The sequence below is a fragment of the Coptis chinensis genome, chromosome 2, assembly GCF_015680905.1.
Source record: "Coptis chinensis isolate HL-2020 chromosome 2, ASM1568090v1, whole genome shotgun sequence".
Classification (NCBI taxonomy): Eukaryota; Viridiplantae; Streptophyta; class Magnoliopsida; order Ranunculales; family Ranunculaceae; genus Coptis; species Coptis chinensis.
Window position 1 is genome coordinate 9,214,055 of NC_141457.1, and position 27,038 is coordinate 9,241,092.

The 27,038-nt window shown below is 35.7% G+C and overlaps 1 protein-coding gene and 1 long non-coding RNA gene across 2 annotated transcripts in view; both read left to right on the plus strand.

The window, feature by feature from the left end:
• Window positions 1–27,038, plus strand: part of LOC147514743 (uncharacterized) — a 76,585-nt gene that overhangs the window by 19,959 nt on the left and 29,588 nt on the right. The gene's annotated exons all lie outside the window — the stretch shown is intronic.
• LOC147514746 (uncharacterized) lies at window positions 12,907–13,477 on the plus strand. Its single transcript, XR_015213278.1, has 3 exons — window positions 12,907–13,007; window positions 13,103–13,207; window positions 13,287–13,477. It is a non-coding gene; the product is annotated as an uncharacterized LOC147514746 (long non-coding RNA).

Genomic DNA, 27,038 nt, shown 5'->3' on the forward strand with positions numbered 1-27,038 from the left:
AGGTTTATTGTTTGATTGATTGTGGTTTATGTTACAGAGGGTTATATATATAGCACAACATGAGTGCATACTTCTACAACAAAAGGGGTCTGTTGCAACGCACTCTCTCGCCACGCCTAAAATTTGTTGCAACAAGTCATCGCTAAAGGTCATCCGTCTTAATAGAATTTTGATTTTGGGAAATACCTAGAGCGACGCCTTGAGCGTTGCAAAAGTGTTCGCTTCAATTTACGAAAAATAAGAAAAATAATTAAATTGAAAATGTTTATTGTTGGCAACGAGTGTGGTGCTGCTATAGATTAAATATCTATTGCAACCCCTTTGCCGTCACTGGTAATTCTGGGATAGACTATGTGTATGCCCTTGTTGCGACGTTTTCGGTGTTGCCAATGGGCTTTGGTTTGGGCGGATATATTCTTTTTGGCTGCAAATATTTTTCGCGCTCCAGTTTTCGTGTTCCTGCTGCAAGTCATAACAAAATTAGGAATACTAAAAAAAAAAAAACATATTAAAACCCTAGATTGCCGTCTCTCTCCAACTAAATCTAAACTTCTTTCCTCCATCTCTAAAACTCATCCTCATCCTCTCCACATCTTCAAAGCTTATCTCTCCTCCACCCTCAACCTCCACTGTTTCTGACTTTATTGAGGTGAGAAGAATTGAAAAGTCATTGAAGCTACAACAAAATCAAAAGATTTGTTTTTTTTTGTTCCCTGCCCTAGTTGAAATCGTTTTTTTTTTCTTGTCTTGATTGATTGTTTTAGCTTTAAAGTGGGGTTTTTGGTGTTCTTTGCAGTGATTTGTGGAGCCAGGTAGAACTGCTCGAATTGGGGTTTTCTACAGTGGGTAAGATATATTGCTTTGCTTTTGATTTTGGGTATTTTGTTTTTGTTTTTGATTTGTGATATAAAGAACAAATCTTTATATTTCAATTTGAAGGAATTTTGGCGTGTATTCTATTCCAATATCAATCTTTCAATAGTTTGGCGTGTATTAATCTTTGCCAGGGTAGTTTCGTTGGTTTTGTTGTTTCTCGGTCAGATTTTTGGCAAGCATCTTGGGTTTGATTTGCATGTTGCGTCTAGGTGTAATGTGTTGTGGGTGTTAGTATAGTTAGATCATATTGGATTTATTGTATATTCTGTTGGGATGTAAGTGTTGGGTTTGATAGCTACTATAATATTGTTTTGGGGTTGAGAAACTTTTTGTAACTGGTTACAACCCAAATTAATGCTAAATAGGATGATTTTAAACATCTCTGGATTGCAAGTTCTACCCTTGTTGCGTATTTCTATTAGGATAACCTCTTTTGGGAAAACCTTCTACTTTTTCGGTTTTGAGAGTCGGTTTAGTCTGGCGGGATAATCTCATGTTAGATAAATGGCATACATGGACTGCAGATCATCGTTGATATCAAGTTAGAATTCCTGGACGACCAATTTAATAAGTCAAGAACATCGGTCTCGAGTCCTGCTTCAAGTCAAGTATGACCTTGTAAGCGATCACCATTGTCAGACCTTATCATGGAGTCCTGGAGTCATCTTAAGTCATGTACTGTATGTAGATACTTCACGAACTTGTTTCACACAAACTGATCCTTCATATTTTTATCTAGCTTCGTCAAGTTCTTCCATGGTCCAACTCTAAGATTCACCATCCATCAGTGGAAGTTCTACCACATTTATTGATCTATATTTGGTTTAGTTTCTGGTGTTGGTTCAGAAGAATCTTGAAAAATCGTGCTTGAGAATTTGGTCTCGGGGCTTGAATAAGATTTTTAGATCTACGAGTCTGCTTTCCAATACAATTGGATTCATCTTGTTTCGATATCTGCACAGTAAGCTACAATTGTTTTAGTACATAATGGTCAGTCTGGATTTTTTTGACAAAGTTCTGTGTTTGGTGGCATTCTATACATTTTCTGTTGGGAAACTCCTTTCATGGCCTGAAAGTTAGTTGTAGACAATTTAGTGTAGTTTCATACCAAATTTACCTTGTATTAATCCGAGTTATACAAATAAAGTTATGACAGTTTTAGTGAAGATACGTCAACCAGGATTTTGAATGTTTTCAAGATTATTGTAGTTTTTATTGTTGCTTTAGTGAATGCAACAATGGTTTATGTGTTTGAGGGAGTTCTCTATTATTATTGTTATACAATATTATATATGAGTTTGCAGGTGTACATACAAGTGTTTATACTCCTAAAACATGGTAGTTTTTGTCTTTTTTTTTATTTTGGCTAATTTTGTTGATTCCTCGATCTTTGCAACTTAATGTAATAGAGTGACGGTAATGTAATAGAGTGTGTTTGAAAACTTGGTTCAGGTCCTCAACTTAAACACTGGCAACAAGGAAAATAGGTTGAAGTCAGTAAACTTATTTCGTAGCCTTTTCATGTTCTCTAGCTTGTATATTTTTAGATTAAAATTGAATTTTTGTTTGCTGTAATGCAATTTTAGTAGTTTTGAACAATTGATAGCTATATTTTAGAATTGAACTTTTGAACAATTGATAGCTATATTTAAGAAAGGTCTCGAGTTTTTTTTTGTAGTTGTAGATTAACTAAAGGCAAGGTCTAATATATTTCTCTAGTACACTACTAGAAAAAAGTCAATAGATAGCACTCAAAAAACGCTATGAAATCAATTCGATAGCATTTATGCAAACGCTATGAATCAACATGCTATCCTTTGTACAATAGCATTTGTGGATAAAACGCTATAAAATCAACAAAAACATTTAGTCATTAAATGGTACTAAGTTCCTAAAAAGTTGAAGATATTGCATCCATAGAAAGAATTGGCTTTTCTGTTCCTTTGCAGCTTCTTTGACATCCTCTTTAGGAATTGGTTTTTCTTTGACATCCTCTTTAGGATTGGTTGAATTCTATCATAAGGCTTTCTAGTCAGTGTTTCCCTTTTCAGAGCAGCTACATATATATTATTTGTGTCCTCTTTCCTCTGCAGCTCGCCAAGGTATTCTGCTAGCCTCTCTCGATTAACTTGCCCCATCATCTAATTCACAAGCCAATAAAACAAGTGAGGCTTCAATAATATAAGCTGATAAAAATTGAAGGGGGGTCAAAATATTGAAAGCAAGCCTAAGGAAAACAAAACCCAAGTTATATTCCAAAAATGTGTCTTCAAAGATAGGTGTCTTTGTACAGGCCAAATAAATGTAATTTCTGATATGAATTGTTCAACTCAATGCACACCTATATAAATGAAAGCACAACGAAACAGACTACTACATCTATACAGTACATATAAACCACAACAAATAAAAAACTCTGGATGCTGCACTGATATTATATGACTAGCACCAGTCATGGATGGGTTGAGCCTACGAATTGCAATGCAAGCGTAGAAGCTCACTTCGTTCGGTATTATGAAACTTCATGGTTCTTTTCCTTTTTTCTTAACCAAGTAAGATGAGATTGGGTAGACTCCTTACCTGCTATGTTAGATACACCATCTACTTTAAACATTCCAGCGCTTTAGCTTCTAAAATTAACGGAAGAAGAAAACATTACATCTCATAGACCTTTTAAGGAAGCTTATCTTTGGTCTCTCTAAAAAATGGTTTATATGATACTCATCTACACATCCAAGACTCGAGAATCCCATAAGTCAAGTTAAAAGCGTCGCTTGAAACCTCTTATATCTTCAAAATGAAATGTTGATATTGATGAAAGGTTTACCCTTGAGCCCAAACATTCATTAAGTGAGCAGTTACATATTAGAGGGTTCCATCATCAAAATCAATATTCCTATTTATTCACACAGTTAAGAGGGTTTCATGTCTAGCTCCTTTCTAATTTCTAATGCAATGGAATTCATCTCTAACTGGTCTACAATACAATGTCAATTTACATGCCACTTACAAGTTAACAATAAAACAATTTAAATCAAACTAATACCATAGACCTATAAAGAAAAATGGTTGGGTATATTTTATTGGTGTAAAGGGTGAAATTAGATAGGAAGTGACTTTCCTAGCACAGCAGAAAGGCCAAAGAGACTCGTCAATCGCAAATCAAATTCTAGGGGAGTACAAAACACTGTCTATACTGATCACTAGAATCAAGTCTTATAAACTCAAATTGAATAATCAGGAAAAAAAATGATCGTTCTAAATACCTGCCACAACATCCGCAGAACAGAAACAGTAAAGAAACTCAACATCCTAAGGAATCAGTAGCACATACTTGTTAGAAAATAGTCAGCAAACCACTTATAATCAACATACGTCATGAAGAATATAACTCTGACAACCCCAACAAAAATTAAAAGGAATGAATCAGACGAGCCAATCTAAACTTATGAAAATGTATACATACTATATCAGTTCGTCCAACCTGTATTCCATGTACTTCAGTGATAATGCAGAAGTCCAGAACAAACAAGAACGTAGAATTTGGCAAGCTTACAAAGTTTTCTCAAGACAATATCTATTCCATCTCTTACAGTCTATTAACCCTTAAGAGCACTAGCAGTTAAGTTGTTACATAAACTTCATTGGAAGTTAGCTATGATTGGAAAAAGGCTTATTAATAATCACATGATGCAGCAATCACAGTCCTAAACAAAAAAGACATCACATAACACCATTGAATCACATTCTAAAAAATAAAACATAATTTGCGAATCAGCCATAGTTTAGACTGTTGCAACGCATTCGGAAATGTATCTTAGGAACAATGCTTGTTCCTAATTCAGTACTGTCGAGTCTTGTAAATTGCATTGAGATTGATTGACTCACTAATTCTTGCTGCTAATGCTATAGTGTCGTCTTCATCTGTTGCATCTGTGCGGTGGTGGTGGTCTGCATCACCACGTATCATTATTTCTCTCCTCATTATTATTATTAATCTTTTCTAACCAAGTTTAACCCTTTTCCTCATTTTCATAAACACCCACCACTGAATAATCTAACAAACAAACAATGCTTCAAATTAGAACCAAAACCCCAAGTCATAAAACCCCACAGACTATGTTGTCAGGCTTTTTTCTGGTCTCGTCACTCTCTACAATAGAACTTTGAGATTTGGGGTGAGTCATTTCATCCATCCCTGCTTTAACTCTATCACCACATCTATTTTCTTCTTTATTCTCATAGTGGAATCTCAACACAGTTCCTTTCCTTAGCTATTTTTTTACCACTAAACCATTTTCTTTAACATAAATGACCAAAGTATAAAAGTAATATTTTATACATGGTTTACAATCAAACGGTGAAAGCTGAAGTTGGAAATTATTCTAACTCTCCCAACTTAAAAAAAAAAAAAAGACAGAAACAAATTGATCCAAATATTACCTTTCTTCTTACATTTAGTGATCAAAACATACACTCATAGCTATTAACTAATGCTTAGGTAGATGTCACCTGATCTGAGCTCCGTTAATAGAAGAGTAAGTACTTGATATCCTTGTAAGCTTCCATTATTGCCACTTTTGGCTATGTGAAACAACGATAAAAAAAAACGGTGCAATAAAGAAGCTCACTACTTCCCTGATTTCACTCTAGCAAGTCTGACTATAGCAAGACTTACTCAAATGAGCAAGTCTAACTAAGCAGTGTGGAAGTCAACACAAAAGTAACTACTAAATATAAAAGCACACAAATAAGCTTAACTAAGAAGAGGTGCTTTAGATATAACATTGAATAAAGCATTCTAAAGTTTCCATTTAGCATATGTTGTAACTAACAAAGGCAATACAGAACAAAAAAAAAATAGCTAAAGAAAAGTTCCTTGACTTATAACTAGCAAACCCATTGCACCTCTCTATATTCTATTACAAGAAAAACCAAGTCAACACTTGCCCACAAAAGCATCTTAAGCTAGGAAACCAAGTTCATAACATACATGTTGTGCCAAAGAAAAAATCCAAAGATATATAGAAACAAAAAAAATAGAAAAAGAAAAAAAGAAAAAAAGAGTAGCAAGGTAGAGAATAACCATCTGTAAGTTAGAATGTGCATGTGCTTAGTAGGTCTAATTTACCATGTGCAATTAAGTAGTATAGACCATGTGTGTAGCCCTTTTATTTGTAATGTAGTGTTATAAAATTCAGTAACTTTTGAGCTATTCTCAGTTTAAAATTTAAATAGCAGTAGTGGTACTCTAGATAAATCTGCCCCTAATAAATAAATTTAAGAAATTAACTATCACATCCTAAGAACTTAATTTCATAAAGTGGATTGTAAATGCATTGAAACTTTAGCAAATTTTGAAGCACAAAAAGTATAATATTCAAGGTGAAACTGTTGGTCTTTACAAGGGAAAGCCACCGAATCCAAATTGAAGAATTCTACTCAAGGTTCAAACAATGAAAATTTTCATGGCCATTAAAGCTTTTTGAACATTCGAGGCTGGTGGAGGCTTATGGTAGCCTTTCTTTAGCGATATTACAAAACTAAGTTTCTAAACTTAAGAGAAAACTTATAATTAGTTGCATGATGTTTTGTCTCTTGAGACTTATTTGGATGGGTAGAATTTGGTTTTTTTTATTTGTTTTGCAGGCTTAATGAGCACTATATACAAGCCTTTATGATATTATATACGTACATGGATTGAATGTTTGTTTCTTTTGTTTAGAGGAGTTTGTTTTACCTTGCCTAGATATGGTTTTATACTTGGATTAGTATGTTGTTTTAGTTTCATTGTATCGGTCAGTTTCATTGTATCGGTTAAAAAATGAACTAGTGCTTGGACCGTATAGTTTTTGTCTCACCACAAGAATATATAGGTCTTGCTTATTCATACAGACTCGCTCCTCATGATTTTGCATTGCTATTATTTTTCTTTTGCGAAAAATGCACACTAGCTGATCACACACTGATTATAGGGTGTAAAACAGCAGGACTATGTAAAAAGTATTCAATGTCAATGTCATTCTGAGCATCTCTGTCCATTGAGCATTAGTTGAACAGTTCAATAAACCAAATTTAGTAAATAAAAGACATTCAATAAGACCAAAAAGCATAAACCTACTAATTAACGTACCAAATCTTAGGATCATAAGTCGTAACTTGTCTAGTAGAACGGGGAGTACAACTAGTAAAGACAATGTAATACAACCTTGAAAGTTTATTAGTTGTTGGTAGCTAATTAAAAGTAACATCGTCTATAGGTTTTTCTGTGACGTCACTTTCTCCTGTACAACATTGACAAAAGTGTTGTTATTTTTAACCACAAAATATCTCATTTAGTAATGCAACAGCATACTTAATTATACCAATAACAAAATTTTAACAATGAGATCCTTTAAAATATTAGCATAGATAATTCGATTTTATCGAAAAATATTAATATATTAAGTTATTAACATACAATGACTACATTAGACAATTATAGTGATAAAAAGAATAAATCGAAGTAAACTTTTTGTAACCAATTTAATTTGAAAAAAAAAGTAACAACTATGCTCTTTCTCAGAGATAAAGTACCTAAACTATGCAGAAGATTAGGGTTAAAGTTGAAAAGTTAAAAGTGAGATGTCTTATATTGCAGTTTGTCTTTTCTTGAAGTGAATCTCAAAAGTACCTTTCATTAAGTGACTTTCACTTTAAGTTTAAGGGTTTGAAAGTTTATTAGTTGTTATATAAGTGAAAGTTTAACTTCTCATAAACAAATCTGATAAGTTGGTGTGGCATGTGTACTGTTTTCGTTTGTGATGTCAAAACTGATTGTACAATTATTATCTTGTAGTAGGAAACACGGAAATGGATAAGAGTTGGATACAATTGCCAAATAGGTTTTGGCCAGCGTATAAAAAAGGAATTCATGATTTTATTGATATTGCTCGTGGTCATGTAGACAGTGCGGGCAGGACTAGGTGTCCATGCAAAGAGTGCAAAAATAGGAATTACAAGCACATCAATGAGGTAAATGATGATCTAGAGAGGTTAGGCATGGACAAGAAGTACACTCGTTGGGTGTTTCATGGAGAAGAATATGAGGAATTAAGTGATGATGATGATGACGACGATGATGATGGCAATGGTGTTCAAATGGTAAATTTTGATGGGTTAGATGACATGATTGAAGATTTACAAGCTTCAACACATGTTGATAATTTGGAGCCTCACGTGGAACATGGGGAATCCAGAGATGATGATGCATTGAATGCAACAGAAGGTGAAGGTGGCTTTAACAACAATGGAGGAAATGTAGATCCATATGATGACCTTTTGAGGGAAGCACGCCAACCTTTGTATCCAGGTTGTAAGATTTCTAAGTTAGATTATCTTGTGAAATTGCTTCACTTAAAGATAATCAATCGCTGGAGTAACAAATCGTTTACTATGATTCTCCAGTTGATTAAAATTGGATTCCCTAAAGGTGAGACACTGCCAAAGTCTCATTACGAGGCGAAGACATTAATGCGTAACCTGGGACTTGGTTATATCTCAATACATGCATGCAAGAATGATTGCATGTTGTTTTGGAAAGAAAATGACAGTCTTCAAAATTGTCTCGAATGTGGGGAGCCAAGGTATAAAGTTTGTGAAGGCAAGACTAAAAAAATACCACAAAAAGTATTGCGTTACTTTCCACTTAAACCAAGGCTCAAGAGGTTGTTTATGTCGAGGGTTACTGCTGCAGATATGAGATGGCACAAAGAAAAACATGATCGGGAGGAGAATGTACTCAGGCACCCAGCAGATTCTCAAGCTTGGGGCGATTTTGATAAGGAACATGAGTGGTTTGCCAATGATCCTCGCAATGTTCGCTTGGGTCTTGCAACTGATGGATTTAACCCATTTGGCAATATGAGTAGCCAATACAGTATGTGGCCTGTAATGGTGATACCATATATTTTACCACCGTGGAAGTGTATGAAAGAACCGTTCACCTTCATGACGTTACTTATTCCAGGACCTTCATCACCTGAGAATGATATCGATGTTTATTTACAACCTTTGATTGATGAACTTAAAGAGTTGTGGAAAGATGGGGTAGAGACTTATGATGCAGTGGCAAAGAAAACATTTCGGTTGCATGCTGCAGTGTTATGGACTATAAATGATTTTCCCCAAGATACGGTAATTTATCCGTTTGAGTACCAAGGGCAAACTAGCTTGCCCTAATTGTAACAAGGATACAGTTTCCATGTATTTGAAGAATGGACGAAAGTTGTGTTATATGGCAAATCGTCGTTTTCTACCGTTAAGGCATGCTTGGAGAACTCGTGGCAAACAATTATTTGATGGAAATAGGGAGAGCAGGTTGCCACCTAAAGAGTTGTTTAGGGATGAATTGTTATCACAAGTGAACTATGTAGAACCCCTTCAGAAATTTGGAAAGCCTAAAAAAAAAAAAAAACGTATCGAGATGGAGTTGAACTGGACAAAGAAGAGCATATTTTTTGAGTTACCATATTGGGACACTTTTAAGCTGCGACACAACCTTGATGTTATACATGTTGAGAAGAACATTTGTGACAATGTTGTGGGGACATTGCTAGACCTAGATAGCAAAACAAAAGATTCAGTAAAAGCTCGATTAGATTTGGCCGCATTGGGTATAAGAAAAGAGTTGCATCTAATCCCAAGAGGTGATAAGTTTGTAATACCCCCGGCATGTTACACATTGTCATCTTCAGAGAAAAAATCTTTTTGCGAGTGGCTGAAGTCGGTGAAGTTTCCTGATGGCTATCGTCTAACATTTCTCGATGTGCAAATGCTAAAGATGGTAAGATAACAGGAATGAAAAGTCATGATCTGTCATGTGCTCTTGCAACAACTTCTCCCCGATTGCAATACGTGGTTTCTTGTCGAAGGATGTAGCCATTGCATTGGTTGAGTTGGGCATGTTCTTCAAAGAGTTATGTTGCAAGACGCTAAAATTGGAAGTGCTTGAGAAGATGGAAAAAAGACATTGCAGTTATACTTTGTAAGCTCGAGCAAATATTTCCTCCCTCGCATTTTTCGATGTAATGGTTCATTTGGTCATCCACTTGCCGCGTGAGGTGATACTTGGAGGACCGGTCGCAAGATAGGTGGATGTATCCTATTGAAAGGTAAGGCATATGACTTGCAATTCATTTAATGTGAAATTAGCATTTTAAAGTTAAAATTTTTATTATACATTAATCATACATGTGTGATTTGTAAATAGGTATCTACACACGCTAAAACAATACGCTCAAATAAGGCTCACCCTCGGGTTCAATTCTTGTCGCGTATGTTGACAATGAATGTCTCACGTTTTGCTCCATGTATCTTCAAGGAATTGAAACTCGGTTCAATCGTGAAGAAAGAAATTATGATGGTGGTAATGAGAATCAAAAGACAGGATTTGATGTTTTCACACAGAATGTTTGATCATTTGGAGCTTATACAAATATCATTCTCGAACCAAAGGATCGAGACAAGGCTCATTACTATGTGTTGAATAATACAGAGGAGTTATCAACTTATTTAGAGTAAGTTCTACTGCATTTAACTTATCAATTATGTTTTATACATTTTAAGCCACTTTAAGTTGTTAAGTTTATGTGTTTGATATGCATGTAGTCAACACATGACAGAGCTTCAAATGGAAAACTCACGCAACTTGCCTGAGAGACAAGAAATGTTGTTTCCTAGTTGGTTTGAAAAACGTGTAAGTGTTCGTATTGTTTATTTTAATGTTATTGTTATGAACCAGAATAGTATGCTAATTATGCTTTACTGATTTGGTGTACATTTTTATGAATAGATGCAAATATTACGCAATGAGAACTCTCCTGAAGCTACCGATGAATTGTATTCATTGGCATGTGGACCTGATACACGTGTGAAACGTTATAGTGGTTGCATTGTTAATGGGATTAGGTTTCACACCAAAGATCGAGAGGAAAATCTTCGAACCCAAAATAGTGGTGTTACTGTAAAAGGAGAACACCAAGGAAAAGAGACTGACTTTTACGGTATTTTGACCGATGTTTTTGAAGTCAGTTATCTATTCGGGAAGAGAGTTTATCTTTTCAGATGTGATTGATATGATGTTGGTAATAGAAGGACAGGGATACAAACGGATGGTTTTTTCACTAGTATTAATACCTCTAAGATGTGGTATCACTACAAGAATACTGAGTATTAGCTACGGCTATTAACCGTGGCTAAAAAGCTTTTGCCACGGTCATTAGCTGTTGCACGACCGTGGCCAATGCGCCTGTGGCTAATCTGTTGCCACGGATTTTAGCCGTGGCCAAAACTTGTTTTTTGCCCACAATTCTAAGCCGTTCCAAGGGCCGTTGCAAATGACTCTTTTGCCACAGCTAGCACTCATGGCTAATGCTTATATGAGCCGTGGTGTATAAAGATGACCAGTTTGTCTTAGCCACACAAGCATGTCAAGTTTTTTACGTCGATGATGCCAAATTGGGTAGTAGTTGGCAAGTTGTGCAAAAGACAAAGCCTAGAAATGTGTTTGATGTTCCAGAGAGGGAAGAAGAGATTGAAGCAGGAGGCATTGATGAGGCATATCAACAGGAGGAGCATACAGGGATGGATTTGGATAATGTCCAATATGATGAAACACATGAAGCTAGTAGCAGCGGAATCCAAAATGAACCTATAACACCCATACAACTAAATAGAGACGATATGGACCCAAATGAAGTTGATGCCGTGAGGTCGTGGATCGCTATGGAAAGTTGCCTTCATGACAATACCATTGTTGATGAGGAAACCGATGAAGAGGATGATGATACATTAATGGATTATTGTTCAGAGGAAGAAGTTGTCATATCGAGTGATGATGACACGGACGTAGATTGAATATTTTTTTAGTAACTTCATTATCCATTTTGTTATTGAATGGAGAGCTTTATCTTAGATTTTATCTTGTTTTTCCATTGAGTAGAATTACTATATTAAACCTGATTTTTCTAGCATGTGTTTCATTTTTGGATATGTTGCATACTATATTAAACCTGATTTTTATCATTCATGAATTCTTTCTTTCATATTCATGCTATATCTGTTTCTATAGTTATGGTACTTGGTCTAAATCGACCCTCGAGGGCACAATCTATTTCACAACCTCAGTCTGTGGTTAATGAGGTGAATGGTCCGAGTGTCGGTAAGATTATAATTAATGGTTTTGTGTAATTCATTGGTTAGTTCAAATAAAATGTCGTGGAAGCTCATACTTTTTTATTTAACAGCTCCATTTAAGAAAAAAGAGGCAAGGCTGTGAATCGAAAAGTCATAGACTACAAAGACGCATCGGGTCGAAACCGAGGATAGAAATTCAACCGTAATACTAGACCTGTGGGGAAGTGGAGTGCTCAATTTGTCAAGGAGATTGGCCTAGTTGCGCGTCGACACGGTCCTCTTACTGGCCATGATTGGAGTAAAGTGGGAGAGGAAGTGAGAAAACCATTATGTGACCGTATTCTGGTAATGGAGTTTTATGTTTTAGCTATATGATATACCATAATTATTTTATGTAACTTTAAACTACATTTCTTGTTAGGAAAAATTGGATGTGGATATGCACCTTCCACATGTGAAGTACGCTGTGGACGCAATATTAGGGGCACGTTTAAGAGGATTTAGGTGTAATCTTCACAAGCATTATAGGAGTTTCAAAAATGATGGAGTCGCATGATCACACCCTTATAGTGGCTTGGCACAAGAAAAATGGAATGCATGCTGTGATTGGTTTAGAAGAGAAGATTTCAAGGTAATATACTTTATTGTGCTAATTATAGGAAACTGCTATGCATTGAATTATACTTAAGGGTTGTGTTGACTTCTTAAAGAAGAACTACATACTCGTTGTAATTTTATGTTTTAGCTTGGTCAGTGTTTCTATTTGGATGATGTAGGGAGTACTTAATTTATTGGATTTTGAATGAGTTCAATATAATGTTTTTGTTGGCATTGTTTTTTATATTGTATTCATTTTATTGCAGAAAATTAGCGAGCAAAATTCAAATAATCAGCAAAAGCTCGAAACAAACCATTGTGGTGGTTCAAAGTCATTCCTAGGATACTTGGAGGAATCTGTAACTTTCTTTATTTACATACATTGGGTTGTTTTTTCACAATTTGATATTATTTGAAGTAAATTATAAAGGGATATGTTTTCAAATCTTTACAGCGTGACTCTGAGACTCAGGAACCTATTGGAAAGATCGAATTCTATCGTCGAACCCACTTTAGCAGTAGTAAGGGATGGACCAGTCTCATTGCTGAACAAAACTATGTTAGTAAATTTATTTGTACCTAGCTTTACCATGGTGTACTTATAGTTCGATATATTTATGCCCAATTTAAACTTATAGGACCGAATGCGACAACTTAAAGCCGAGTCTGAAGTAGAAGGCGCTGAGCCAAAGACTGAGGATGAAATTTTTATTATAGTATTGGGTGTAAGGTCTGGATACTCCCATAGCCTTGGGCATGGGGTCCTGCCAGAGTCATCTAGAAGGCTGGCATCCCTTCATTTAGAGGAGGAAGTGCAAAGGAGGAGGGCTGAGGAAGCTGAAAAGCATAACAAGGAGCTCACTGCTGAAATGATATCTCAAAGAAGTAAAATAGAGGAGATGGCGGTTCGTCAAGCTAGGTTTGAGGCTTGGATGTTGCAAGTCAATGCTGGTTCTTCATGGTACGTATGAACTGTTTGTATTAAATTGATTGGTTGCATGCCTGATAGAGTAACTCCTTTTGAGATGTTTTGTGTTAGTTGTCACAACTTTGGTAAGTTATTACAGTTTCAAGTGCCTGGGTTATATTGTTGGATTTGCTGGTTACATGATTGCTTTGTTTCTATGAGTATTTCCAGACCCAAATAATGTCCTTTATAGATTTATGGGGAAGAGGGGAAGTTGGACATATCTTGAGTGTGATTTATACTTGTCTGCGAGAACTGTATGTGTATCCTTTTTCCTCGAACTTTTTCTGTATTACCTCATAATTTGTCTTCTATTCACTAGAAATAACTTGACACCACCTACTTACTAACAAGCCTTGGTTAGTGGGAGAGATAGGGACTACCAGGCAGTGAAGAGAGGGTGAGGAGGATACTGACGAGAAAATGAAAAATAAACAAGAAAATGAGATAAGGGGGGATGTCTTGGTATTGTAAGTTCATTCTAGACAATGTCAGTCCATCAATCTAGCTCTTAGTCTTCCAATAGAGCTACTTCTAGTCGAATACTTTCATAAACATAAAGACCTTCTTTTTCAATGAAATCAATTTTCCGCTAATAAAGTCACTGACATCAATTGGATCAGACTTGCTCTTGACCAGGTATTCTAGGAACGCATAAAGTAAGGTCTAACTAATATAGTCAGAGGGGACGAAAATTGGCTTGCGGCATTCAGCTGTGAAATTAGGTGTACATCCGCTTCGCCTCCGGTTCTCAGACATCCACTTTTATTAGCACTTCCCTTTCGGACGCGTAGTCGTGGTTCGGCCTTTGATACCGCTCGTTGTCCTAAGTGTTGACCATCGAGACTTTAATCTAATGCCATCGCCGGAGATACCATACAACGCGGATCCTGCTTCCGACATGAAATTATTGGAAGTTGTTGCATTGTCATTCATCAAATATGGGAACGCCCATACAGACTGTTTCTATACTGGTTCCATAAATCCCACTCTAGAAATTGTGATGTAGTTTCAATTGTCAAAGTTGAGTGTCTAGTCAGATAAAACTAGTCTTATGGTTCCCATCCGTGAACCAATCAAAGTAGCTATCCTTCTAGATCCCTGATTCTAAGAGGGCCTCAACTCCATATAGATCTTGATCCTAAAATCCTATAGCTTCCTACCCCTCACATCCATAGGGCTAATGAACCAATTGCAGAACCACAATCTCTATCTTAGGTTCGTATAAATTGGAAACCACCTATCTTTAAACAGTTGCGTCAGCTTTGCTTACTTATCAAGGGTAAGCGGCAAGCCCAGTGTACAACCGATACCAACGCTTCTTAGGCGCAGCTCTCCATTGGTTTTTAGTCCTTAAGACCTTAGCCACCGATCTATCTCTATTCTACGATTACATATAAGAGAAAACCACACCGATAATATACTCCACTTCGAGTAGTGGTAAATCTAGCTCCAGTAGTGGTAGTCGAGTACAAGTGTAAGAACAACAGAGACAGAAGCCGTTTTCAGAAATAGATATCCAAGCGGATTGGCTGTTTCTTACTTCCTTCCCTCCGGTCAGCCTCGCTCGCGGTATACTTTTCTAGCTTTATTGTTGGCTCTAAGCCTACCACTTTGAAAACCTCGAGTATCGACAAGGTGGACGTATCTTTGGACTTCGGTACACTCTCTTTACTTCAATGAGTATATATGTTACCTTTCCCACCAACAGTTGAACATTATACAATTTTCATGAATTTTATGGAAGCTTATGAAGTGCACCGGTTTAACAATCTGGAGGATCTTTACCTTTTTTTTTAGCCTTCCCTTCCCTATGGAGTTGATTTGTTGCATGACGCATCGCTATGTTGTTGATGGGACCATAGTTTGACCACGTCAAAATATTTCACATGCATTGCTTACTTGCATTTTCGCTTTAATCTTCTTTTAATTTGGATAAGTATACTAATGTCTCTTTTCTTTTCCAATTTGTTGTTTGTACCAGATTGGTCGATTGGTTGGCAGTATATTGATAAGGAAAACTTGGGTGGATCGGATGTTGTTCGAATCGGCAAATTATGGAAATTTGGCCAAAATCTTATTTTTTGAAGAACTAATCTTATTTAGTTGATGGCTTTGAAGATTATGTAATTTAGTATATTGGTAGAGACTAATTGTGTGGATGCTCAAATAGTTTTTTTGGATGATCTTAATTAATGAAATATATTTTGCTATGATTTATTGTGAATGAATACATCTCTGATTGGGGTTTTTAGTTTACTCATAAATTGTATTGGGCAGATTTATAAAAATTGAAATTATTCAAATAATGCGTAGTACCTATTATATATATAAGTAAACCCATTTGCAATGCCAAGCTCGTTGTAAAAGAATTAGTGCTGCAAATGTGTTTAAACAATTACCAACACATTTGGTGCAGCTAAAACCACCAGCAGTGGGGTAGCTAAAAGCACACATTACCAACACATTTGGTCGGCTAAAACCACCAGCAGTGGGGCAGCTAAAACCACACTTTTGGCAACGCCCTTGGTGCAGCTAATGGTTTAAACCTTTTGCGACAAAGATCGCTACAGCTAATGTTTTCCTTCTTTTGTGACGCCAAAGGGTGCAACTAAAAGTAACCCTTTTGTAACGCTAGCAAGTGAAGCTAAAATGAACTATTTGCAACGCCAACTGCTGCAAATAGTTTAAATATTTTAAAAATCATTTTAGTTTGGGAAAATACTTTAGCAACACTAATAAAGTAATAGCAACGGAACAAGGCGTTGCAATAACCTTCAGGCTTTTGCGACACCAATTGTTGCGTCTTAATTTAGTTTTTGTGACCCAATTTTTTGCAACGCCTTTGCGACGCCCACATTGGTGTTGCTACTGATCATTGGCAGCGCTGTTTCATACTTGTAGCATACCTGAGTGCGATTGCATTGACCATATGCAACAAGGCCTTAAACCACTAGGAATTCCCTAGTGGACGAGTTATAGCCTCGTGAGAGTTTTCCAGTGAAGGTACTCACAAACTTCATCTATACTACAACGACTAAGAAATAAAACTATTGTTTCCTTATTTATGTCTCAATTATCTATACATCTCACTAGCAATGAATACAGAATAATCATGTCGAAACCTAAGCTAATATATGCATAATAATCAATCATCTATGAATAAACATATATACAATGAGTAATGCTATGAAATGCAAGAATGTGTCCGTTTACGAAAACTTTGGAATAGCGTCCTTAAGTAGGTTCTCACATAAAAGTCAAGACAAAAATCACTTTGATTTTTCCACTCAAGTTTTGCTACTCCAGTGTGCAGTGGGCATACTTTACCTTACAATCTCATTGACACACAAGGAAGCCGAAGATGATCAAACACATCTGCCACTTACTATCCCACTAACCTATTCCTAATTGAGCTAGAGGTCTTTATTAGGTGTTGCGGGGATTAGGAGATAGTTTAAGAATGAAGGAAACGGATATTCAAAAAGACAAGTCTGAGATAATAGGGTCTTCATATTTCGTAACTAGAGAAAACCTTGTTCTTTTGCTTCTACACTTTGTTTCCATCCTTAGCCTTTTTCTTTTGGCTTTTCGACTCCTTTTATTCTATTTTTGGAGTTTTTATTTTATTTCTATTTTTCTTTTTCTTTTCTTTTCTTTGGATGGAAACTTCTTTTCTTTTTCTTTGGATGAAGCAACTAACTAATTTCTGTTTACACAGGTTTTTCTCTTCTCTTTTCTTCACTCATCCTATTCTCAGACTTATTCTAAAATGGGTAGGTTGATTTTTATTTTTATTATTTATTTTTATTTTGTTTTGTTTTTGTAACAGGGTAAATGAATTGTGGTTTATAAAAGGCTAAAGAAAGGCTCAGAGGGGCGACTAGCGGAAAATAATTCATAGGTTTGAATTTCTGGCTATATCGATCCAAAGAGGGCCTAAATTCTCGCTTAGGATATGGAATAGTGATCAAGCAAGTGGACGTGTGATTTATCTATCCGGATTTTACTTCTCCTTTGTGTCATTTCTCAAATGTTTCACTCATATAAGGCTTTAGGCTATATTCTCACAGGATTTGTAGAATAAGTGCTCTAGCCTAGATTTCAGAAACTTATTGCCAAACAATCATAGATACTCATGTAATATATTTATAGATAGATGCAAAGATTATTACCTACATATTAACCTAAGTTTCTAAAAACTATTCTAATGCAAAAGCTACGTGAGACTTCTAGATTCGTAAGAGCATAGAGAAATAAACAATACCAATATTCCTAAGTGTATAGCATAAACTTTTTATTTTTATTTTTATTTTTATTATTTTTTAAGACAAATAATACGTAATATACAACCAAATATGTGCTTAACATTTACATCGTATTTCTATACTACCCCCAAACAATTTGGGAGAATGGGGTTCTTGAAACAATTCAATAGCACAATTAAATTATGTAGCTAACTAATTTTTATAATTTTTAACATTTTATAAATAAAAGTGCGTAATTTACATCCTAAAAGTGTTTAATTTTTGCAAATGTTTCTATCCCACCCCCAAACAATCGAACGCTTTGTCCTCAAAGTGTAAAGAGATAAGGAAAGAATTTACCATAGAAACGTGGCAAAATTGGCGTGACACTAACAAAAATATTGTAAAGATGATATGATAATATGAAGCACAATTAAACTGGTACGTACTAACTAACACAAACTCTACTGGAGTAAACATGACAGGCTTAGGGTGGCAACATGATTTGAAATGAATACCAAAATATGCCACCCCCAAACAAAATTGGAAAACTCTTTTTAAGTTTGAAAATTTTGTTTGGCCTATACTCCAGAAAGTTGGTATTTTACGAAAACTTGGGTCTTTTAAAGTCAGATTCCCTAGACTTACTAATATATGTGTATTAAAATGCAGTTTACCATATATCAACAATCGAAAAAGTTGTGGGTCTTTCCACAAATAATTAACATGACATGTCAATAACTTTTTGGCACAAAGACTGCATCATTTGCATCGTTTGTTTCATCATATTAGAGTTTTGATCATGTTGATCTTTCATCAAGTTGGAGTTTTGTTGCATAATTTGATTTTGTTTCTCTAACAAGGTCACAACTACTTTGTCTGTAGATGGTTGTATTGGAATTAAAGCTTGTTGAGCGTTCATGTCTTGATGTTGATAGTTCTGGGTTATGGGTACTAAACCTCTATTCTGGTCACCTAAGTTCCCTTGTCCTTGATGTTGAGTTAACTGGTTGAAGTGTGATGGTTGTGGTGGTGTTTGTGCATAGACAAGAGGACAATAGAAGTCGGAATGCTCAAGACTACAAATGACATTACAACGAAAGTAGAGTTAATGTTCATGACCGGAGTGGGTTGTTGTTGAGCAGAGATGGCATCTACCTTTTTAGTGAGGGCATTGATAAGAGTTTTAAGCTCGGGATCATGTTTAACCTCAAGAGAAGAAGGAGAGGAGGGGAGGAATCGTTACCTCCCTAATTGTTGTTCTTCTTAGATTGATCTTCTAAGAATTTATAAGCCTCCAAGGCTCCTTTACTACAGAAAACTACCCCTAGTCATGATATCTAGAACCTCCTTATGATAATGTGAAAGCCCCTTTGAAGAAAGCACGAACAAACGTGTCTTCGCGAAGATTATGATCTTGGGCATTCAATGAGAAGATCGGTGAAACGATTCCAGGCCTCTGAAAAGGATTCATGAGGATTCTGGCTGAAGAAATGAATCTTGTGAAGCATTTCATTTGTCTTTAGTGGTGGGTAAAATTATTCCATGAACAATTGAACAAGTTGAGCCCATGAGTTCACAGAGTTTGGCGTTTGGGCAGTTAACCAAGACACCGCCTTGTCGGCTAGGGTGAAAGAAAACACCCTAAGTTTAACTTGATTTGGATTTACGCTAGGATGATGGAATGTAGTAAGAACTTGGTATATCCTACGCATGTGCTGGTAAGGCTTCTCGTGGTCTAAACCATGAAAAACCGGTAACAAGTTAAATATATTAGGGGGGATTCGAAAATCCCCCACTAGGTCTGCAAGAACGATGCACGACTTAGGGCCATCGTTTAGGGCTTTATAAAAATCAGAGAGAGGAGTCTCTTGTTCTTTAGCCATTGATGCAAGTGTAGTGTGTGAAATTCTAGATAGGCGTGTTGTATTTATTTCTATGAAAAACAAGCCTGATTATACTAGAATTAAAACTCCTCTTGACGAAGAGGCGAGGAGTGGAAGAAGGAGTACCTGAATGCCTCCTTGCTACTGCAGCGTTTGAATAAGCGTCTTGTATCACGCTAATCTCGTGTATTTAACAAGTTAGAAACACTGAATAACTTGAAGAAATAGAAATTTGAACTAACCTGTGAAAATTGGGCTGTTCACGCTGAATTTTCCTTCGAGGGCGCGGGTGCCCTTTGTTTGGGCCTTGAAATGCAGCTCGGGGTTTTCGAATGTCCAAGAGTTTGAAGCGGTCGCTCGGGTTTGAAGCGGGTCGTGCTTCAGGGTTTTCAAGTTTTAGGCTTTTTATCGTACTCTAAAAATTTGAAATTTTTACAGTAATTTGGTAAGACTTCTATCAAGTAGCTTGTAAAATTTCAGATCAATCGGAGCTATAAAAGTCTATCTACTGCCCTGCAAAGTTTGCGAAACAGTTTTCGGACACAATACAAACAACCGAATGGTTAACCCATAAAAAAAAAGTCAAAAATTTCCAAATTTTTACTGAAGACTCCTGACAGATCCTACTTGTTCCTGTAAAACTTTTAGAGCAATTGGAGTTCTACAACCTCTCCTTATCGGCTAGTGTTCCAGATATTAAGTGTTTGCAACACTGCAGAAACACACTGGAAACACTCTACTATTTAGGAGGTCAAAACAAATAAAAAACTCGTCAAATTTTTACAACAAACTCCTGACTTAGGATAGATACTCCTGTAAAAATTATAGAATTTTTAGAACTACCTATGTAACCTTACTCGTCTGTTTTTCAAGAACATACGGTGTGAAAACTGAAATGCAGCACTATAAAGATCGTATTTTTTTCACAAGGTAAACCGACTTTGAAAAATCTGAAAATATTCCAGTAAATCAACAACATATTAAATATTATGTATGAAAATGTTCAGAATTTTTGAAAATTTAGAAACACCTTCACCGCAGTGTTTTTCTCTGTGAATCCGCAGCCCCTATGCCTGAAACAGTGAACAGTTCCGAAAATTCAAGAAATAAGAATGAAAAATTAAAAGGGTGGGTGGGTAGAGAATGGGGGATTGCCCCTTGGATTCAAGCAATTGAATTCTTGTCTTGAACGAGATTAAGATGGTAGCGGTGCCATTTGATAACCGTAAAAATAATAGAATCCAAAATATTAATTGTTAACAACACTAATACGTAATCCTAACGTTCTTACATTTAAATCAATTCTTCTTAGTCTCAAAACATAATCATGCAATATAATGAGTAAGGATTCGTTCCACTCTTAACTCTCTAGACTTAAATTGAATTCAACTAATCAAACCAAAAGGAACAATGGTGAGAGTAATGATTTGATGTGAAATTTCTATACTACCATTCCCAACACAAGAACAATAATAAGAACATGTCATTATGGAATAAGTAATTAACTTTATAAATCTAATAGAACAATAAGAACAAGATATGATTGAATGAATAACAACTATTTTATTTATCTAATGAATGATATTCAATGATTTAAATAACTAATCTAAAACAAAGAATGAAACTAATAAATGGAATGAAAACTAAGTAATTAACTAATCTAGATCTATCTTTTTCTAACCCTAAACTCCATTAACATTAGCTTCATAACCTAACTATCCTTAACAAAGAGTCAAGCTTTTGTTTTTATACTTTAAGATCCAAAAATCGTGCATGCGCTTGGAGCCATGTTTTGGGCCGGAAAATCAGGCCCAAAACCCAATTTCTTTAGTCCAAAATGGGCTCTTCAGCTACAGTTGGCTTCGACAGATGTTTTGTCCACTTTTGCTCTTCTGATTGGGCCATGGCTTGCACCATTGGAAAGCTCTTTCCGAGCCGGTCGTTTTGACATAAGATACTCCCAATTCCGAGGTCTGAGTCCAACGATACGGCCTTCGGAAATTCTGCTGACTTGTACACTGTTTCTGTCCGTGTTGACTTTTTAGCTTTTGACCGAGCTTTACAAAGGCTTTGTCTCCTTGAATCTTGGCCTTTATTCACAGAACTCCTTAGCAACTGACCTTTGCTCCTTTATCTCGCTAAAGTGGCACATTTCTGCACATAATGGAGTTTGAAGCCTGGAATGCATAAAAACACATAATCAGTATTAACTTTTAATTATTACTCACATAATTGGTCTAAAAGTATGATGGTTAAGGGGTTAAAACTACAGTTTTGGGCTCTTATCAAACAACCCCCAAACAGCATTTTGCTTGTCCTCAAGCAAAGATAAGAAATTAGAATAAGTGACCAAAAATAGAGTTCTATCTACTCTCGTTTCGCTGAGTGCGATTGCATTGATCATATGCAACATGGCCTTAAACCACTAGGAATTCCCTAGTGGACAAGTTATAACCTCGTGAGAGTTTTCGATGAAGGTACTCACAAACTTCATCTATACTACAACGACTAAGAAATAAAACTATTGTTTCCTTATTTATGTCTCAATTATCTATACATCTCACTAGCAATGAATACTGAGAATAATCATGTCGAAACCTAAGCTAATATATGCATAATAATCAATCATCTATGAATAAACATATATACAATGAGTAATGCTATGAAATGCAGATATGCAGTCCGTTTCTGAAACTTTGGAATAAGCGTCCCCAAAGTAGGTTCTCACATAAAAGTCAAGACAAAAATCACTATGATTTTTCCACTCAAGTTTTGCTACTCCATTAATGCGGTGGGCATACTTTACCTTACAATCTCGGTGACACACAAGGAAGCCGAAGTTGATCAAACACATCTGCCACTTACTATCCCACTAACCTATTCCTAATTGAGCTAGAGGTCTTTATTAGGTGTTGTGGGGATTAGGAGATGGTTTAAGAATGAAAGAAACGGATATTCAAAAAGACAAGTCCGAGATAATAGGGTCTTCATATTTAAGTAACTAGAAAAACCTTGTTCTTTTGCTTCTACACTTTGTTTCCATCCTTAGCCTTTTTCTTTTGGCTTTTCGACTCCTTTTATTCTATTTTTGGAGTTTTATTTTTATTTCTATTTTTCTTTTTCTTTTCTTTTCTTTGGATGGAAACTTCTTTTCTTTTTTTTGGATGAAGCAACTAACTAATTTCTGTTTACCACGGGTTTTTCTCTTCTCTTTTCTTCACTCATCCTATTCTCGGACTTATTCTAAAATGGGTAGGTTGATTTTTATTTTTATTATTTATTTTTATTTTGTTTTTGTTTTTGTAACGGGGTAAAGGAATTGTGGTTTATGGAAGGCTAAAGAAAGGCTCGAGGGCTTACTAGCGGAAAATAATTCATAGGTTTGAATTTCTGGCTATATCGATCCAAAGAGGGCCTAAATTCTCGCTTAGGATATGGCATAGTGATCAAGCAAGTGGACGTGTGATTTATCTATCCGGATTTTACTTCTCCCTTGTGTCATTTCTTAAATGTTTCACTCATATAAGGCTTTAGGCTATATTCTCACAGGATTTGTAGAATAAGTACTCTAGCCTAGATTTCATAAACTTATTGCCAAACAATCATAGATACTCATGTAATATATTTATAGATAGATGCAAAGATTATTACCTACATATTAACCTAAGTTTCTAAAAACTATTCTAATGCAACAGCTACGTGAGACTTCTAGATTCTTAAGAACATAGAGAAAGAAACAATACCAATATTCCTAAGTGTATAGCATAAACTTTTTATTTTTATTTTTATTTTTATTATTTTTTAAGACAAATAATACGTAATATACAACCTAATATGTGCTTAACATTTACATCGTGTTTCTATACCACCCTCAAACAATTTGGGAGAAGGGGGTTCATGAAACAATTCAATAGCACAATTAAATTATGTAACTAACTAATTTTTATAATTTTTAACATTTTATAAATAAAAGTCGTAATTTACATCCTAAAAGTGTCTAATTTTTGCAAATGTTTCTATCCCACCCCAAACAATCGAACGCTTTGTCCTCAAAGTGTAAAGAGATAAGGAAAGAATTTACCATAGAAGCGTGGCAAAAATTGGCGCACATGTAATGAAATATTGTAAAGATGATATGATAATATGAAGTACAATTAAACTGGTACGTACTAACTAACACAAACTCTACTGGAGTAAACATGACAGGCTTAGGGTGGCAACATGATTTGAAATGAATACCAAAATACGCTACCCCCAAACAAAATTGGAAAACTCTTTTTAAGTTTGAAAATTTTGTTTGGCCTATACTCCAGAAAGTTGGTATTTTACGAAAACTTGGGTCTTTTAAAGTAAGATTCCCTAGACTTACTAATATATGTGTATTAAAATCCAGTTTACCATATATCAACAATCGAAAAAGTTGTGGGTTTTTCCACAAATAATTAACATGACATGTCAATAACTTTTTGGCACAAAGACTGCATCATTTGCATCGTTTGTTTCATCATATTAAAGTTTTGATCATGCTGATCTTTCATCAAGTTGGAGTTTTGTTGCATAATTTGATTTTGTTTCTCCAACAAAGTCACTACTACTTTGTCTGTAGATGGTTGTATTGGAATTAAAGCTTGTTGAGCGTTCATGTCTTGATGTTGATAGTTCTGGGTTATGTATTAAACCTCTATTCTGGTCACCTAAGTTCCCTTGTCCTTGATGTTGAGTTAACTGGTTGAAGTGTGATGGTTGTGGTGGTGTTTGTGCATAGACAAGAGGACAATAGAAGTCGGAATGCTCAAGACTACAACAGACATTACAACGAGTAGAGTTAATGTTCATGACTGGAGTGGGTTGTTGTTGAACATAGATGGCATCTACCTTTTTAGTGAGGGCATTGATAAGAGTTTTAAGCTCGGGATCATGTTTAACCTCAAGAGAAGAAGGAGAGGAGTGGGAGGAATCGTTACCTCCCCAATTGTTGTTCTTCTTAGATTGATCTTCTAAGAATTTATAAGCCTCCAAGGCTCCTTTACTAAGAAAACTACCCCTAGTCATGATATCTAGAACCTCCTTATGATAATGTGAAAGCCCCTTGAAGAAAGCACGAACAAACGTGTCTTTCGCAAGATTATGATGCGGGCATTCAATGAGAAGATCGATGAAACGATTCCGGGCCTCCTGAAAAGGATTCATGAGGATTAAAGGGAAGAAATGAATCTTGTGAAGCATTTCATCTGTCTTTAGTGGTGGGTAAAATTGTTCCATGAATAATTTAACAAGTTGAGCCCATGGGTCCACACGAGTTTTGGCGTTTGGGCAGTTAACCAAGACGCCGCCAATGTCGGCTAGGGTGAAAGGAAACACCCTAAGTTTAACTTGATCCGGATTTACGCTAGGATGATGGAATGTAGTGAGAACTTGGTCTATCCCACGCGTGTGCTGGTAAGGCTTCTCGTGGTCTAAACCATGAAAAACCGGTAACAAGTTAAATATATTAGGGGGATTCAAAAATCCCCACTAGGTCTGCAAGAACGATGCACTCGACTTAGGGCCATTGTTTAGGGCTTTATAAAAATCGAGAGAGGGAGTCTCTTGTTCTTTAGCCATTGATGCAAGTGTAGTGTGTGAAATTCTAGATAGGCGTGTTGTATTTATTTCTATGAAAAACAAGCCTGATTATACTAGAATTAAAACTCCTCGACAAAAGAGGCGAGGGAGGGAAGAAGGAGTACCTGAATGCCTCCTTGCTACGCGTTTGAATAGCGTCTTGTATACGCAATCTCAGTGTATTTAGCAAGTTAGAAACACTGAATAGCTTGAAGAAATAGAAATTTGAACTAACCTATGAAAATTGGGCTGTTCACGCTGAATTTTCCTTCGAGGGCGCGGGTGCCCTTTGTTTGGGCGCAGGTGCGCTCAGGGTTTTCGAATGTCCAGTGTTTTGGGCGCGGTCGCGCTCGGTTTGGGCGCGGGTCGCGCTTCAGGGTTTTCAAGTTTTAGGCCTTTTATCGTACTCCAAAAAACTTGAAATTTTTACAGTAATTTGCTAAGACATCTATCAAGTATTCTGTAAAATTTCAGATCAATCGGAGATAAGAAAGTCCCTTGACTGCCCTGCAAAGTTCGCAAAACAGTTTTCAGATACAATACAAACAACCGAATGGTTAACCCATCAAAACAAAGCAAAAAATTTCCAAATGTTTACTGGAGACTCCTGACACATCCTACTTGTTCCTGTAAAAATTTTAGAGCAATTGGAGTTCTACAACCTCTCCTTATCGGCTGGTGTTCCAGATATTAAGTGTTTGCAACACTGCAGAAACACACTGGAAACACTCTACTATTTAGGAGGTCAAAACAAATCAAAAACTCGTCAAATTTTTACAACAAACTCCTGACTTAGGATAGATACTCCTGTAAAAATTATAGAATTTTTAGAACTCCCTAAGTAACCTTACTCGTCTGTTTTTCAAGAACATACGGTGTGAAAACTGAAATGCAGCACTGTAAAGATCGTATTTTTTTCACAAGGTAAACCAACTTTGAAAAATCTGAAAATATTCCAGTAAATCAACAATACATTAGATATTATGTATGAAAATTTCAGAATTTTTGAAAATTTAGAAATACCTTCACCGCAGTGTTTTTCTCTGTGAATCCATGACCCTATGCCCTAAAGCGGTGAAGCAGTTCCAAAATTCAAGAAATAAGAATGAAAAATTAAAAGGGTGGGTGGGTAGAGAATGGGGGATTGCCCCTTGGATTCAAGCAATTGAATTCTTGTCTTGAACAAGATTAAGATGGTAGCGGCGCCATTTGATAACCGTAAAAACAATAGAATCCAAAATATTAATTGTTAACAACACTAATACGTAATCCTACCGTTCTTACGTTTAAATCAATTCTTCTTACTCTCAAAACATAATCATGCAATATAATGAGTAAGGATTCGTTCCACTCTTAACTCTCTAGACTTAAATTGAATTCAACTAATCAAACCAAAAGGAACAATGGTGAGAGTAATGATTTGATATGAAATTTCTATACTACCATTCCTAACACAAGAACAATAATAAGAACATGTCATTATAGAATAAGTAATTAACTTTATAAATCTAATAGAACAATAAGAACAAGATATGATTGAATGAATAACAACTATTTTATTTATCTAATGAATGATATTCAATGATTTAAATAACTAATCTAAAACAAAGAATGAAACTAATAAATGGAATGAAAACTAAGTAATTAACTAATCTAGATCTATCTTTTTCTAACCCTAAACTCCAT